Consider the following 17,980-nt stretch of genomic DNA (forward strand, 5'->3'; position numbering starts at 1 on the left):
AAGAAACTCGTATTTTATTCACAGTAACATCAGTGATCACAAGCTCAATCTGTAAATGGGGAAAAAAGGTTAACACACAGACACAGACTAATTCCTGAAAATAAACAGTACGTTTTTGGATTCTACATAAAGACAGAATTTTTCACCAGGACACATTGCAGGGTGATTACATCAGCCAGCAAGTTAAGTACTGTCAATTTGACAAAAAAATTAAATAATTTCAGAGAACCACCATTTTAGTGAGGAAGAGATGTTCCTAATTGCAAAATGTTTGGAGATTAAAGGTTTTTCTTCCCTATGCAACTCCAATAAAGTATTTCTCTCTCTCTGCAACCCAGTTTGCCAATAAATACAAGCAAGGACTACAACCTGCTTCTTGCTGTCCCCTCTCTGTCCTGTCGTTAGATCTCTGTTACATGTAGAAGTTTCAACTGGAAATTGATATGGGAGTTTTCCCATACATCTTCTCAACACTTTAATTACATTGCAAGAAAGATCTGGGACAGGGAAGTTTGTTAAACTTAGACCAAGAACTTCAACACTTTAATAGTATACAGGACCACTACACAGAAATGTTGTCAAAGTAATAAATCCAGTGGGTGCTAAACGTACTGATGGTTACCTCCAAAATGCTGTATCTTATCTTTTATCTAAAACCACCACTTTTTAATTACCTCAGCAATGACTCAGAAATCAACCTAATTAAAGAAATGAACTCTCTCTACAAAAAACCTGCTTAGATTTATTAAGCTTCTAGCTGAGTCACATATTACTCAAATATTTATTATGTCTATATAGCTCAAGATGAAAATAGTTTATTTCAAATGAATTCAAATTAATTTTGTTGACTTCATAAGGTTTTGGCTGAGAGCCCAAGCAGTAAAACAGTATTTGAATCCTGATAGAAGAAAAAAAATTGGAAATCAAACTAAACAAGCTGCAGCTCAGTCAGATTAGGGAGTCCAGCATGTTTGATTGTTGACTTGCTTTTTGCATATTAATCTAATGCATATTTCAATATGAATCCCAAAGGAGGAGGTCCTTTAGGTATATATCAGAAGCCAGGTTTCTAGTGATAATACTGAATCTTTCGCATACAGGTGATTGGTTGTTTTTAAATATATGGAACAAAAAAAAAAAACCACATGATCCAGCCGCAGGGCCTCTTTAAAAGCACTTGGAATTTGTCTGCTTCAAGAGCTGTAATAATATATGCAATTATGATTGTTCTTTTGTTCTTAACACTTTAGGGACCTCATTTTATACTGAATACAATCAAATAATAAACCTGATGCTTTGATGAAAGCCACCTATATGTTGTGTCTCTGAAACAGTATTTCTTTGAATTCCTTAAACTACTATAACAATACTGTGTAACTAGGTGCAATTAATTTTGTCAGCTTAATGCCCACCCCTTGTCACTGCAGCAGTACTGGAAATGAAACAATGACAAATAAAAGCCTACTAACTTTCTTCACCTATGTTACTCAACCCCAATTAATTCAGTTGTCCCTGATCCAACAGAGTATCACCGTAGCACTGAAAACCCCAATCTTGGGGAGCCCTTTGGGAATGTGCCTGCTAGGCCCCTACTGACACAGAAGGAAGTGTCAATACCGAAACTTTTAACCTTTCTTTTTTTTCTTATCCCTCTCTCTTCTCAGTGTTTTCTGCTAGAGGACTTCATTCCTCTTGTTTATCAAGCTTGTTTGTAGGAGGTGTTTATAAGAGTGACAGTAAGCTTCCACATACCTTCTCATCCCAGCCTTGCCAAATCCCTTCATATTAATGCCATCTACCTCATCTTATTAGCAATTCTACTCTATCAGCAACAAAACCAGTGAACACTTGTATGATTATTCTCCTTTTTACTCTGCTTTCATGTGTTTATGACTGACATACTGGATGGGAAACTTGTCTCACTTCACTAATACAGGAGGTACAGCTAGACAGTCAAAGGCTTCACACACCAGAGCCCAGATCCTGGTTACTGGACAACATGTTCAGTGAAACAAGTGTATTTTCCGCTATGGTCAAAACAGATGAAGTGTCATTACATCTTATTCCTTTTACAAATCCAAAGCAGTCTTACATGTAGTTTAACTGTCTTCATAGAGCTGCAATTGCTCTCTAATCAGTCCATTTTGTACTGCCTTTGTTCAGCTACTGAGGAACCCCTTTACTGGTCCTTTATTTCATGAGCTTTTCCAATGCAGCAGCTTTGGACAAGTGGTTAAATATTTCTCTCGTTACCACACAAAAATAAATATATTGCCTATTTGTCCTGCAAAGCCCCAAAATACTTCTCAAGCTGAGCCTTCAGTCCAGCAGTACTATAATTATGGTGGCAGCTAAATCCCCTTCCACTCTTTCCTTTGGTTTTGGTCTTCCCTTCGGTTTTGGTCTTCCCTTCTCTTCGGTACACCATAACCCTCTCCCTGCCCTCAAAAAGACAAAAGTTAAAAAATGAGGGGAAAAAGAAGGGAGAAAAAGAAACCCACTTTTCTTCTTTTCACTTTACTCTATATCCCTGCTCTATACTGTATGTTGTAAAAGTTCCCCACTTGAAATTCCTATTCCTTTGTTTATTCTATGTATTCTCCATTTCCCAGTTCCTCCTTCCTTTCCTAGCACTGGACTCCTCAAAGGAACTCATTCCAGCCCTTTGAGAGGTCTAGGGTTTTTTTCCTCCTGGTAGAAGACAAAAAAGCCAGCTCTCCCTAGTATTTAATTTCTTTATCACTCATGAGCATGCAAGTTGCTTTTGGAGTTGATAATCTTCAGTGTCTTCTTGTGTAACGGCTGTCAAGTCAGTAATTTTAAATAATCCATTGAAAGTATAAATTATTGATCAAGCTATTGACATGATCACCAAACTTTACAAGACAGGATTATCTGCAAACAGGCTACATTCAGAGACTCAATTCTAATGGGGAAACAAGCTAACTTAAAAATTTATATAAATCCTAAAATATACAAGAAAATATATCTATAAAAAGGTTCTAGAAAACTCATTTTTATGTTATCACTAAGGGTAGTGTTGCCAAAAAGAAAAAAATGCCAATTTTTTCTTGCTTCTGCACTGCAAAGTACTTCACTTCTACCTGTGATAAAGTTTACATTACAGTGTTACTTTCATTAGTTCCAGCACAATTAGTGAGCTAAAAATCATATAAGGTTTTTTTTTCATCCTCTACTTTCTGTGGAAGAAACACACCATTGCAGATTTCAAATGATATGTCACTGAGTCTAGATATCATGCATCTGTTCCAAATAAATGGTCTAATTATTATAGTAGTCTTGACAGCAAATATGTGTGATACTCTTAAGTCAACTATGATTTTTAGGTTACAAGGGCAAAAATGAAAAGACAGACAAACAAACTGAGACTCCCACATACAGGCTGTGTAATCCACAGCTGACCTGCCATTTCTTTCATTACTTGTACACACAATTTAACACTTTAAGTACGGTTGTAATCATATAATGAGATTTGCTAAAGCCAGACTTTGTGTCAACTCGTCCAACAGTAGCATTTTGATGATCTACTTGCTGAACAGAGATTACTTTTCAAATTTTTTGAAACTAGCAGAAACAGTAGCATTAGTAATAACACATTTGAAATGTTCTAGTCATATTGTGAAAGCATATGAAATTCAAATAATTACCTAGATTAAATCCAATGTTCCATAAAACGCAATTTAAAATACAGAATTATTAATGTATATTTACATATGCAATCATATACTAATAGAGATTCCCTGTCATAAAAACAACAGAATTGTATAACATTTTATAGTAAACACTGCATGTACAACTGCGTGCTTATGAGTATACAATTGTTTCAGTAACAAAGTTATAATATTATGTAGCAATTCATTACCCAGTGAATTAGCACTGTGATCCATTATTTTCATTATGCCTTCAAAAGGACTTTGCCCATTACACTGATAAAATTATAAAAAAGTATGTAGGAACAAACAAGAAAGGAGAGATTGGAAATTATAGTTGCAAAACTAATCCTGTCCATGATCTGTGTGAACAGAGATATCATAAAACAAAAAGGTTTATTAGGCTGCTACTTTATTCCACCACACAGCCTAAATAATGAAAGGACTACAATCTGAAATATGTATTTCCACTCCTTCCTCCATTAAGAAACTAAAAAGGTATTGGTGAAAAATAAGTAAGGAATGTGTGCATGCATGTGTTAGATACAGCATTTGCTGGATAAACAAATTCTAGTTTATTGTAGAGACAATTTTAGTTTAAATTATGAAATCTTTAATGCTCACATACAGCCAGTGTCTGGCTCTCCATTCTCGATACATCAGCCTCACTGAAATTTGAAATTACACAGTACTTTCCAACAGCTACAACTGCTAAACTAATGAAACATATACAGTAACAGTTAAGGTTAAAAAGGTACATACAAGGCCTTGCACCTGTCTGCATTTCCAGTACAGAACCACTCATCCATCCACACCTTCACAGAATACTGTCAACTTTTGTGACACTTCACAGTGAAAGAAGTGAGGGCACTTATAACCTCAAGAATCACAAAATACTCTGAGTTGGAAGGGACCCACAAAGATCATCAAGTCCAGCTCTTAGGTGAACGGCCTACATGGGGATCGAACCACAACCTTGGTGTTATATTAACACCACGCTCTAACCAACTGAGCCAATTTCAGGGTTTCTTGCACCTTTTTACTTATCTGACATCTGTATTTTCTTCCCCTCATTCATAAAATATTTGGACTTTCTTCCATTATTCTTGTATTCAGACTAAACATCAGTTCTCATCCAGTCTACTGCCAAGCAACCTGCCAATCTCTCTTTTCCTTCCAGATAAATATCAATACTTCTCATTCCTCACACTTCAAAAGAAATTCTCATCACAATACCACACTCTTGCCCACTAACAGAACTGAGTCTTTGCACAACCTGTTTTTCAGAAGCAATTTGTTTCTTCCACTAACAAATCAAAACTAATTTCCTCTTCAAAACCATTTCAGTCCAACTGAAAATCAATTTTCCAACCTCCCATATAATTTTAATATAGCTTAGCCCAGCCTGAAAATACAAACATATTTGCCATATAGTTTCTGATCTTAATATTTATGTAATGTGTTTTTGGTTATTTATTTTCTTTCCATTTTACCATCCAGAGGCACTCAAAACTTCACTCAAAACTTTGCTCAAGCAAATCTGAGAACAATGGATCCAGAAAGACAAAAGGGTGTTTCAGCAATGTAAAATGAAAGACACAATACTTGGCTGGATTTGGGCCCTGAAGTTTGGTTCCAAGTAGGTCAGACGTTGACTACCGTCAAGATCAGAAAGCAATCTTAAAACATACTTGACTCTGAGAACAGAACAACTAATGGCTCTTTTATTAACAGGACAAAAGGAAGGAATGTAAGAAAGCAACAAAGCCATAACAGGAGAGATGTGGCTGAACATGACGGAAAAGTTCTGAAAAAGAAGAGTAAAGAGACAGTAAGAAAGTAATGAACAGAGAGGCATCTGCAGGGATGAAGCCACAAAGCCATTTACATTCTTGCTCTCTCCTCATTTTAAGCCATTTTATTTCCAGAATCCTATTGAGTTCCTGTAAACTCATCTCATGCTTCACTACTGCAAGAAAGGAAAGCAGCAGTATTTTTACTGTTGTGGTAAAAGAAGAAAATTCCTTTTCTTACAACACTGGACACATAAACATTTAGAAACAGTAAGGACATATTCTGCTCTCCCAAAAGTGTCTTTGACTGAGACTGTCTTCTTTTTATTTGTAGGTTAAAAATAGTTACCTTGTGTAATTTCTAATATTATTCATATTAGAAAGTCCATTTTTACAATTTAACTTTTTTTTCTACCACCTGCTGTGTAAGCTTACCAAATGTGGCTAGAAGACCATTTAACCCTGTTGCTGCATCTTGTATGTTTTTGCCAGGGAGGCCTTTATGTGGTTTTGGGTTTTTTTGTTCCCTTAGACTCTCTTTCTTCTTCTTTATGTGTCATTGGCGAGGATGATTTCCCACCTTATTTGCCTGATAGCAAGGGGATGTCCAGCAGTTTTGTTTCCTTAATTTCTTCTTCTAACAGCTCAGTGAGTAACTGGAAATTATGTCTAGATGAGAAAGGTACTGGACCAAACAATAGATAAGTATTCTAGAATCACTGTAATGTATTATAACAAATTAACTATTAGATTAGAAATTATATTTTGTTTGAAATCAGAAATAAGCAAAGATTGTTTCGACTAATAACACAATAGCAGTAATTCATGTATGCTTACCACCTCCGAACAGATACTTCTCTCTAACAGGGGAAAGCAATTTTGCTTTTGCTTAAGAATCTGTGATTTCTTAAAATGTCTTATTTCACCTTTTGAACTAATCAAGAATAACCAAGAAATCATAATCATTTAGTTCATCTTAATTTGAGAAAAGGCAGCAATATGAAATTTACAAAGCAATATAAACAAAAAAGAAGGGAAGTGTTCTAACATTACCTATATAAGTAGCTCCTCAAGCACAAGAGCAAATCTTAGTAAGAAATAGAAGAATTTTAGACATAAATAATATCCCTAGTCCAAGCTCTTACTAAACAAATTTGGCATACTGATTCATCACACATTTATGCTCCTCAAGGGAAGAAACTTATGTTCCACAATTAATTTTATTAGTAAGCAATGACGTTACAGAGCAACTATTAAGAAAGTCAAATATTAAAACTAACTCAACTTGTGAACTCGTACTCAAGAATCCAGTTTGATGAAAGAACCGAATCGCACTTTCATACCTTTGTAACTAGCTCTAGGAGACATTCATTCCAGCAAAACAGAATCCACTGGTCTCAAGTGGTTGAAGTTTAATGACTTGACAAAAACAAAAGGCCATAACACTCCAAAAGTTCCAATTGGTTTTACAGTCCATGAATCTCAGAGAAACAAAGTGAATCAAAAAAAACAAAAGACAAAAACCCACAACCCCCCAAATACAAATAAGTGTATTACATGCATGTAATATTATAACGTATAATTAAGTACTCAGCAATCTAATGGCGACAATTTGATTTATCCAAATTTATTTAAAATAGCTTCTTTAAGTTATGTTTGAAATTGAAGAGAACATTTAATATAAACCACTCGTGTTGCATGTTTACTTTTTAAACTGTTTCACATGTTTAATTACTGAAGCAGTCAAATAGTTCTTTGCATTTGTTTTTAATTAAACATGGCACATTATGATGCATTTTTATGTAAGAAGAGATGGAACTTAATGAGTTCCATCTAAACTTGGAGTTTTAATTCATTACATTACGCTAAAAAGTACATCAACTGTAGTTTTCAATATAGTAATTTTTAACTTTTTTCTAGCATACTGGATTTCAAAATTTGAAATGTAACAACATAGAACTTATGAAAAAATTACAGTTGACATTATTAAATACAATACTTATAAAGAAATGCTACATGACCAACTAAATTTATTAAAACACATTTGTTTTTTCAAACTGCACAGTTAATTAGAGGGGAAGTACGGTCATTACATGAACTGAACAGCCTGTTTCTGGTCACAATGTCCTTCAAGGATTTAAACCAAGCACAGCTCATCATCTCATGGTTATTTTTACACATAAACTGGAAGAAGAAATTGTTCCCAGTTTGATTGTTGAAAAGTCTCTCAGGACCACCTACTGTCCTGGCTTTTATTTAGAAGTCTGCCAATATTCAGATCTTACTTGAATTCCAAATTCTGTGTCCAGGCCCTATCTCATTGCCCCAGCACAGAAAAAACACTGACAAACAAGAACAAGTTCACAACAGAGGACACTAACATAGGTGGAGACTGTAGCACAGATCCTGTAAGTACAGACAAGGGAACAGGGCCTATTCCACCTGGAGAAGACAGGGGGAACAGAACAGCAGCCCTGGCCACCAACAAGGAGGTTATTCAGAAGACAGAGCCAAGCTCTTCACAGGACAAGAGACAACTGGCACAAGTTGAAACACAAGATGTTCAGAGAGGATGTAAGGAGAAAGTCTGACATCTGGAGAAAGTCCAGCAGTCAATGTGTTGTCTCCATTCTTAAAGGGTTTTGTGACCTGACTGGATACAGCTTTTGTACCCATTATGATATCACTACTGACCCTGTTTTATGCAGAACTTTGGAGCAGAAACCAACTGAGGTCCCCTCTCATCAAATTATTCTGTGATTCTATAAGTACCATATCTCCAAAAGTTACATTGTTTGACTAAATCTAGGCTTTAGCAGAACTATAATAATAACCTCCAAATGGTTTTCTTTAAAACAAAGAATAATTTAAAGAAATCTTCTCCATCTCTATTACCTGTCTGTCCACTGAAGATCAGGAATGATATGCTCTAGTTTTCATTCAGTGTGTCTCCTTAGCATGAAAGGGGTAATCACTTTTCCTGGCTTCACACATATTTAACCTATTAACTGTTAAAAGAGCACTCCAGGTCACTTCCCCTTAGTTCTCAGTCAAAAACACTTCTGCTACATTGTGACAAGTCAAATTAATAGTTAGTTTCTTAGTCAAGACATACGACAGATGTGGAAGATGGAGAAAAGCAGTTTGACACATTACCACAAAGCACTAAGTGCCCTGCATGCTGTTTAAAAGCAAAGCTTTTCCATTATTTCCAGAAATGTTTTCAAGTAATCTAAATGTAAAGCTGTCCAAAGACCTTTCACACAAGTTGGGAGAAGAGTCCACAAGGCTACTGAAGGGATAAGAAACTAGACAGACAATGCCTTCTAGCACATTATGGCATGTGGTTAACTTGCTGTAATATCAGGTAATGACAAACTTCAGATATTCTTCTAAAAAGCCTGACTGTAAGAAATACTATTTCATCACCTTACACAGTCATAACAACCGCACAACCACAACACAACAACTTAAACTACAAAAAGAGATGTTATGTAGTAACAACTTACCCCAAAATTTTTACCTCAGGTTCCAGAGTTCAAAAAAGCTATGTATCAAAACTCACCAAACCATCATAAAATTGCCAAATCCTACAATCTTTTTAGAAAACGGAGTAAACATTTTAACATTCCAAAGTGAGTTTAAAACTCAGTTTTGTGAGTTCACAGGCAAAAATATTGATAACCTATCAGTCTGAGCAAGTGGCAGAGCTCTGAGAAAACAGACCTGAAAAAATACAAGCCCAAGAAACTTACGGCACAGCTTAAGCCTGCTGCAGTCTAAAGATATCCTTCTAAACACTGTTAATACACCTGAACCAGCCTGGGTAGCAATGGCAGTGTGAAACTTTCAGTATTCTGTGTATTTGCACTGCTCTGGTTTCCAGCTGCTGAAATAGGACCTTGTTCAGGTACACCGATGTGTGTTAAGATCACACATGCAACTATATTGCAGACATAGCTTCAAATTTATTTGGTTCTGACAGTTACTGGTGTAATCTCATTAACCTCAACCAAATAAACCTCCTGGCTTATTTATTCTCCACTTTGACCCAAGTCTATTTCATCACACTGCTTTTAGGTCTGCCAATGCAAAACAATGAAAAGTGAAGATTTCAGCTCATTTTTACATCCACCTAGCAAAGGGTCTGTACATTTTACTAACAGTTTTGCATTCTTATTGTCACAAACTTAAGTCTAATGTGCTCCTCTCTGGCTTCTGCAAGCATGCTTCTGAAATGCTCATTGGAATTCAGTGCTAGTATATCATCCTTTCAACACCCGAAACACCATTTTAGTGTGTTAAGCTTCAGTTTTAGGGACCAAAAGACACATTGGAATAGAATGCCTTCAAGTTAGCCAGCTAACTTGAAATCACCCTAACCAAAGAAGCCAGGTTAAGAGAAAAACAACCAGAAGTACTTTTTCACAAGCCCCCAGACAGCATAGTTACAAAAGTTTATGAAGACCCAGGTATACAGCATTTAAAAGATAACCATGCACCTATTTACACAGTTGGTAGAGTAGTTCCAAAGTCTCAATCTTTTGGGAGCCAGCTGTTGGACTGACACATGCTTTACTGCCCACAGCCAAGGATCTAGGTCTTGTGCAATCCAATGCCCTCAGATTCCACTGGGAACCCAAAATTTCTTTTGTAGCTGAGTCCATCTTTGGGGTTATCCACGTTGCAATTACACAATATTTTCTCTGACATTGTAAACCAGCTTAAGAAGTTTTCCTGTCCGTTCTCCTCCCCTCATGCCACTTGTTCCAAAAGAGAAAAAAGAAATTAATTTTAACTTAGGTCACTTGTGATACAGTTTACAGCACAGCTCTACAAAGAGCAGTTGCGTTTACACAACTGATGGAGCAGCATATTACAGTGTTTTTGAGAGGGTGAGAAAAGAAAAGTTTTGAGAACTAGAGACAGTTTAAGAAACAGTTAATGCATATCATGAAACTACAACCTCTAACTTACTCTTACATCTCTGTGACTTCACGGTTTTCCATTTCTGACAGAAAGTCCAAAATTCTTTGTCTGCTTGGATTCCTACCCATTTTCCCCAGCATAAGGAATTCCACAGTCCTTTGGCCATCAATTGCTAAGTATGCTTTCAACTGCTCCAAAGAGCAAAACCTCAAGGTAACGAAATATGAAGAAAACCCAAAAGAATGTCACTGTTTTACTCAGTGTAGAAATCTGAAAACTATGCACAGCAATCTGTCAAAATAATAAAAAAACTCATTGCTTAAAAACTGCATATTAATACTGATCTTAATATGCTGAAGTGGGCATTCAAATTTCATACAACTAATCTGAAACTCTAAAGAGGATTTTACAAGACAAGAAAAATTGAAGACATTTCTATGTACATATTATTATAACACATCCCATATTAAAATAAAACTCCCAGGCATTCAAAAAACTAATCATAAGAGAGAATCTGCAGTGCCAGTGCTGAAAATTATGGCAAAATAGTGTGAGGAATAAGATTTGAAATGCCAGTTATAATTTCCAAAATTAATTTGAACAAGAAGCAGTTATCTCTATGAGGTACATTTCACAGTGAGGGGAAATGTCTTTAGTAGTTTGATGATGAAGTTGAAAACCATGCAAGCTTTCAAGTTCACCAATCCTCTTGGTACAACCTATAAAATGGGAATGGTTTGGCTTTGGGTCCAGTTTTGATTCCTTCAGCCATAAGGAAGTAGTTTTAAAGGTTTCACTTAATTCGACTCCTTTTACTCCCTCCATTTTCTGAAGATTACACTTTGCCTTCTTTACCTTTGTAGACTATATGATTGGAAAAAGAATGTTTTTGATTCTGTTTATCTCTAAGAGGATGCCTCCTCATATGAACAGTTGCTATTTGGCCCCAACTCCTGATTTCCAAGCCCACAGGAGTACTCCTTCATTTAGGTGGGATGCAGCAAACACATTAAGTGGCTTTATTTCCCCTCTGCATTGCTCCTTTGATTCAGAAAGAAGTATAGAGCTAGCTGGGGATTGCTGTCCCTTGTAACTGTATTAAAGTTAACTTATGAACAAACATAATACAGCATTGCTACATTTTGCAGAATCAGCAGAAAACATTAAAGAATGTCAGAATTCCCTGCAACTGGGAAATGCAGCAAAAGGGAGAATTTCTGCCGGCTTATAGCATGCAGTATACTAACTACATCACACATAACAGACTTTGTTTTTTTCCTGAACATGATCCTCCAATGTGACCCTTCACTTGAAAGCTGTATTTTTAAGAGGCTTTTGTCTTTATAAACTCAGAGCCTCCTATACTACTTGATTATCTCAATAGGTTTCCAAAGTACCTTTTCAACTCACAAAAAAAACATCTTTTATTGGGAATTAATGTTTGTTTTCCAATAGTCTTTCTCCTCAAATGCCCTTGCATTAATCTCAGTCAATTTCTATCTAATACATTCAGTATAACTCAGACAGCATCCATGGCCCTATCTCCATAACTGAATTCATGTAAGCAATCCCATCATTTTATGTTGGACTTAAAAGGGCTCCCAATCTAAATGCACTTGAATAACCGAGGCCTATAATTTTTTTTATAAATACAGGTACCAAATTAACTGTATATTTATGTATCAAGATTGGATATTTAGAAGGCAAAATTTTTCTTACTTTAAAAATATCTGACAGCACTAGAAGCTCAAGCTGTAGCCTGTCTTGTGACACATTGAAGACTGATAAACATTTTGGTCATAACTATGAAATCCTAGCAGTCAAGCAAGACTAATAGATAGCAAAGAGAGAAAATATTCATTTAAACCACACTAGACATGTCCTTTAAGATCTGTTATTTATGCAAAGTGTCAATGCTAGACTAGGAAATGTTAACACTCTTCTAAACTATTAACGCTCTCCCTCCCAAAAACCTCCAAAAAGTCCTCATCCCCATACACTGTTTCTGGTAAACAGTATGACTTAGACTGTGCAAAAAAAAAAATCTCACAAACTGATTTAAATTAATTTGATAGTTACTCTCATTAATTGCTACAAAAAAAGAAATCCTTGAGACCAATAAAGTCACATAAAGAAGCATTTTTTGATTTTTAATTATACATGCAAATTACTTTAATCACAACACCTTGAACATGTATAATAAATTCATTTATTTAAAACACCTGTAAAAGATTTTCTTAAGGCCTGAAATCTACTGCAAGGGCTCAAGCACATAAGCAGAACAATAAAGGGAATACCAGTTAAGATAGCTCCACTGGACTGTCAAGAAAAAACTTTAAGTCACGAACAACACATAGATCAAGAATAGGAGTAAATATCAGAAAAGGTCCTACATGGGAACACACACAGAGCAAGAAATACCACACCACATATATTTTTGCAAGCATATAAGCACTTTCAAAGTCCTAGCCTAGAAACAACTTTGGTGATAACTGGCTTACATGAGACTTGAGCAGGATCAAAACTGAGAGCTAGCCAAGCAAAAAAACCCAAAAGACATTAGATGCCAACAAACACAAAATAACAAACTCCTGAAAGAATAACTTGCACTTATTCCCACATGGCATTGAATTTTGAGCCAAGTGTAAGCAGATAAACAAAACAATCATGCACAGGATGTGCAGCTCAACAGAATCTCTGCTTAACAGAGGTACACAAGACAAGAAACAAAGTGTTCCAATGAAAATAGGAAAGAGATTGAAAACATTCTCAATTCACCTGGAATACTGTTTTTTGTGACATCAGAAAAAACACAGAAAACTAGATTCATAGACTTACATGAGATATGAACAAATGCTAAAGATTCTAGGAAAAAAGAAAATACATACACACACACACATATACCCCCTCCTCCCTCTGCCGCAAAAAAATACCACACAAAACCAGAAGAGAGCCAAGAAGATAGAAAATCAAAACACTTTGAGCTAATGCCTCTTTTCCTAATAAAAGGAAATGTGCAACCGTTATTAAAAAGCAATCTACTAACAAAAATAGGAACTCTGTAATACTACTGTGGAAGTCATTGTCAAAGACAGATGTAGAGACAAGTCACCTCATAAAAGGACAATGCTTCTATTGATTTTAAATCTGCATTAGATTGGACTTTTTTTCTACAAATCAAATTTAAAGATTCATGTTTGACTGTGTGATACGACTGCATAATCAAAATTAGATAGACAACTGCCTTCCAGGCAACTCATTCTACATAACACATAGGGATTATCATTGTCCATGCAAACCAGAAGTCTCTGCAGTACTGCATAACTCACAGAGCTTAATATTTGAGTGAGGTATCACCCTTTTTCTTCCAGCATCTCACAGGCTGCAACTGACAGTGACAACATACCTTGTACTGGTACCTTGTAGCACTTCACTGTATTGGGAGCATACAACCTACTTAAGTGACAGATACAATGTACTTTCTAGACGAACACAGCATGCAGGACCTATCTGTACATGGCAAAGAAAACTGACTACAGTTTCTCCAACAGAACTACTATAAAGAAGCCTCATCGTATATACATATTTTTTTACTGTTTTAGAGGTCTCCATAAAGACAGATCTACCTTATGCAATAATCTGCAAAGTCTCATATCCAGAAATTCCAGAAAGCTCCTCACTTACCTTCGGATAAAAAAATTGCATCTGAAACAAGTTAGAGAAATACAAACGTAAGCATGAGCTCAAATGTTGACTCAGATATTATTAGTATTACTCATATTAGTCATCTAACTGGGCTCATGCTGAGAACCCTGTGGGTGGACATATGAATGCATAAGTAACCCACCAAAATCAGTGCACAGCTAGGGTCAGAGGTTTTGAAACAGCAGCCCTATTAAGTTAAATGAAAAAAATATAACTGTGTACTGCCTATTAAAAGTGATAATATTTGCAAGCAAGCTTAGGTAAAAAGTTGGGGGGCAGTGTTATAACAAAAATGCTAACCTGTAATAGAACAAGAGCACTGGTATAGGATAATCTGGGTTGAAAGGTACCTCAGGGGGTCATCTAGTTCAACCTCCTCCTTTAAGCTCCAGTTATTTTTATTAAAAAAGACATAAGATTTTGGTTGCCGTCTTCCAAATCAGTTGGGTTTTTTTAGAACACCATTAAAACAAGTATTTGTTTTATTATTGCATGGTCAACTATATCAATTGTTTTTTAATGAAAGTTTTGTAACATTTGATGGTAGTTCTCTTTTATTCATAACCAACACCATTTAATTAATGTCTCTGTTTAACATTACTACATTTCTGAATCTTATTTCCCTTTTAAAGTTCTTTCAGATGAGATGCTAGGTTGTTTCTTGTAACTGCTAACTTCGTCACTTAGCTTTTTGTTTACATAAGGTCATACTGTAAAAATGCTCCAGAGCTGAGAAAAGAGACCAATGGCAAAGCAACAACCCTGTTCTGCAACTGCTTTACTTACAAATTCAGCAAGAAGATGCCACTGCTAGTACAAGATGGTAGTGACATTCACTGTAGTAGTATTCTGTCATCATGCATAACATTACCTCCACATTAGAAATGGTTATTCCACAGAGATTTCAACCTTTTTATTAGCCTAATCATCACTCTGAACAGCTACAAGTGAAAAGCAGTAACAGCCTCCTTTCATTTTCCATTTCCAGTTCCAGTCAGTCTGATTTGATCAATAAGGATGTTGAACCATTTTCTGCATTCTGTGAACTTCTTGTTCATCACAACTTCCCCTCTCAGCAGCAAATACTACTTCCTCATGTTGCTGTTGCTAGCATTTACAAAAATTAAAAACTCTGTAAAGAGCTCAAATTTAAGGCTCCTCTGGAAAGTGCACCACTGCTTAAAATCTCTATCATTTCACACAACAATACTGTAGTTGTTTAATACAAAATTCTCTATTTACACCCCTGAAATCACTCGGGAGGCACTCTCATCAAGCAGAAGACAGTGATGGCTACTGTATTCCTACTGAATCCTCAAATTACTGCCACTGACCCCAAAAAGGGAAGATAAATGGGCAGGCCTAAGGAACATCACTACAATATTACTCCCACATCACATACTAGGAAGACTGAGAAGCGGAGGAGGAAAAAAAAAGTTAATCAAACTGTTCCAAACTACCTTTACTTTAACTGTGCAGAGAATCTATCTACAATCTCCTGTTAATTTTGATTTTCCTTAAAATACCAACTTAATAAATACTCCTCTCTCACCTAAACTACATATACATTAAATTTTATTAACAATAGAACAAATTAAGAAGTAGATAAATTGGAAGGCTTTACAGGGCTAAGATGTCAGAAACATTCACCATTAAGCAACAAATCTCAAGCACAGAATCACATTTGAAACTGTAAACAGCCATCACAATCTTCCCAACTATATTTCCTTCTGCCCAACAACCAAAAGGAACACAGTCGACGTCTCTGAGCACAAAACAATTTAGAAAGGTGTTATTTTCTCACCTGTCACTGACTGCAGAGGTGACAAGGCCACAATCAGGTTCTAATTAGACTTCAGTCGCCAAAAAAAAAAAAAAAAAAATATTCTGAAGACGCTTTATCTGCAATTCTTTTCTTAAAACACATAATCTTATGAAAACGAATTTAACTCGTAACCCACACCTAGTGGAACATTTCCCCACGCAGAAGCAAATTCAATGGAGACATACAGAGAAAAACCACAGATGTGTTTCTGTGCCTGCTTGCCCTCCCCCTTGCAACGAGGTGGTTGGTTTTGTTGTGTTTTTTTTTTATGGCACAAGTAAGAAATCTCGAGGAAGTTCTCCCGCAACACACAAACACGCACCACCTCCACCGACGAGGCGCGGCAGCCGGACTTCCAGCTGCTCCGCCGGCCCGGCCCGGAGCCCGGGAGTGCTGTTTACGGAGGGGGAGGGAGCAGCGGCGGTGCCCCGCACACCCCTCCCGGCTGCAGGGCTGCCCGCGCCCCTCGAGTGCCCGCCCGCCGTGGGGGAGCCCCTGCCCGCGGGACAGGACATGGGACACGGCGGGTGCAGCCGCCACCCCCACCCGCCCCGGGCGGCGCCGGCCCCACTCACCCAGCGGCGCTGGCGGTGCAGCCCGGCGCGCAGGCAGCGTCCGCCCGCTCCCTCCCCATGCACGGCGGAGCCGGCGGGGGACGCGGCGGCAGCTCCGCGCCGACCCGCGCTCTGCCCGCAGCCTCCGCCCGCCCTCGGCTGGGCGGTGCTCCCGCGCCCGCGTCACCGCGCCGCGGCCGGGCCGGGCCCTCAGCCCCCGGGCGGGGAGGCGGCGCCGCGCACAGCGGGATGGCGCTCAGTGCAGGGACGCCGTGCCAGCGGCCAGAGGGCAGGCACAGCGCGGCACAGCTCTCCCATGGGGCGGCAGCACCCTCGTCACGGAACCACAGAATATTCTGAGTTGGGAGGGACCCACAAGGATCATCGAGTCCAACTCCTGGCCCTGCACAGCATATCCCCAAGAATCACGCCATGTGCCGGACAGCGTTGTCCAAACGCATTTCGAACTCTGTCCGGCTCCGCCGGCACTAGAGAGGCGGAGGGCACCAGGGGGTTGACAAACCTCTTCCCAGTCGGGAAGCGGAACCGCTGCCGTGCGGGCGGATGCTGCTTCCTGCCTCCGCTCTCACCCGAAAGTTGGTGTGGGCGACAAGGGATTCTTGTGTCTGACAAGTCTCCAACTGTAGGAGCTGCGGTGAGGTGAAAGCTGGATTAAAGTGAGGCAAAGGGCATCAGACCAGCGGTTTCACAGACCTAGCCTTGTCCGGCCGTGGCAAACAGAAGCAGTGCGGTCTGGCAGCACAGTAGTGCGTGTGTTAGTTGAGCCAAAGGAAAAATGCACGGGTGGTTCTTTAAGCAATGCGTGTGTGTGCTAATTCTGTCCCACCTGCCGAGATTTATTGCACAGTTCTGACTTTGGAAATGTGTGCTTTTCTGTAACTTCTTGTGTGTTGTTTTCTTATTTTCTTGTCCATTCCAAGTAAACACACCTCACCTGAAAGCTCAGGAACCGGGTTGTCTGTTAAAAGAACACAAATTGGGACAGGCAAGAACTAAAAAGCCATGTAAAATTTCAGTAGATGGCGAGTCACAAACTACCAACAGGCTCATGCTCATGACACGCAGTGATTTCAAAGCCAGCTGTTACCTGTCAGCTAGCAATTTGGTACTGTTAAAATATAATTATTTAAGGACAATCTTGTCACTTTCATTTCTCTAATGTCATGTGTGGTTTTTTACTCTGTGCAGAAGAAAAGAGTATGCCCATGTCCTATAGCATTATCTCACAGGAAACAAAATATAGGCCATTTCAGAACTAGAAATTAGCTCAGTAGGTACATTGCTTTACATATTTGTTTTTCTCGAATATGGAGTTCAAAGGATACCTGGTGATTTTGAAATAAAGTCAATTACAGCATGTTTTCTTCTGTAATATCTAACCCTTCATCTCACAGAAAGTTTCTGTGGTATTACATCCTGGTATTACATCCTCTACTACTTTGCTTTTCATTTTTAATGTATCTTTCCAGATTGCAATGTGGA

At 38.0% G+C, this 17,980-nt stretch overlaps 1 protein-coding gene across 3 annotated transcripts in view; it reads right to left on the reverse strand.

Annotated features, from left to right (window-relative positions):
* The window catches only part of JAK2 (Janus kinase 2), an 85,741-nt gene extending 69,136 nt beyond the window's left edge, over positions 1 to 16,605 (reverse strand). For 2 of the 3 annotated variants that reach the window (XM_027709699.2, XM_027709700.2), the window contains exons 1-2: positions 16,499 to 16,605; positions 15,903 to 15,951 (exon numbers count right to left, since the gene is read on the reverse strand). The gene's annotated coding sequence lies outside the window, so the exon portion shown is untranslated. The remainder of the gene's footprint in view (positions 1 to 15,902; positions 15,952 to 16,498) is intronic. The other variant, XM_039384516.1, reaches the window with a different exon arrangement.
* Positions 16,606 to 17,980: the final 1,375 nt, after the last annotated feature.

This window comes from Pipra filicauda, unplaced genomic scaffold, assembly GCF_003945595.2.
Source record: "Pipra filicauda isolate LSUMZ 115617 unplaced genomic scaffold, ASM394559v2 scaffold35_size7292922_pilon, whole genome shotgun sequence".
Classification (NCBI taxonomy): Eukaryota; Metazoa; Chordata; class Aves; order Passeriformes; family Pipridae; genus Pipra; species Pipra filicauda.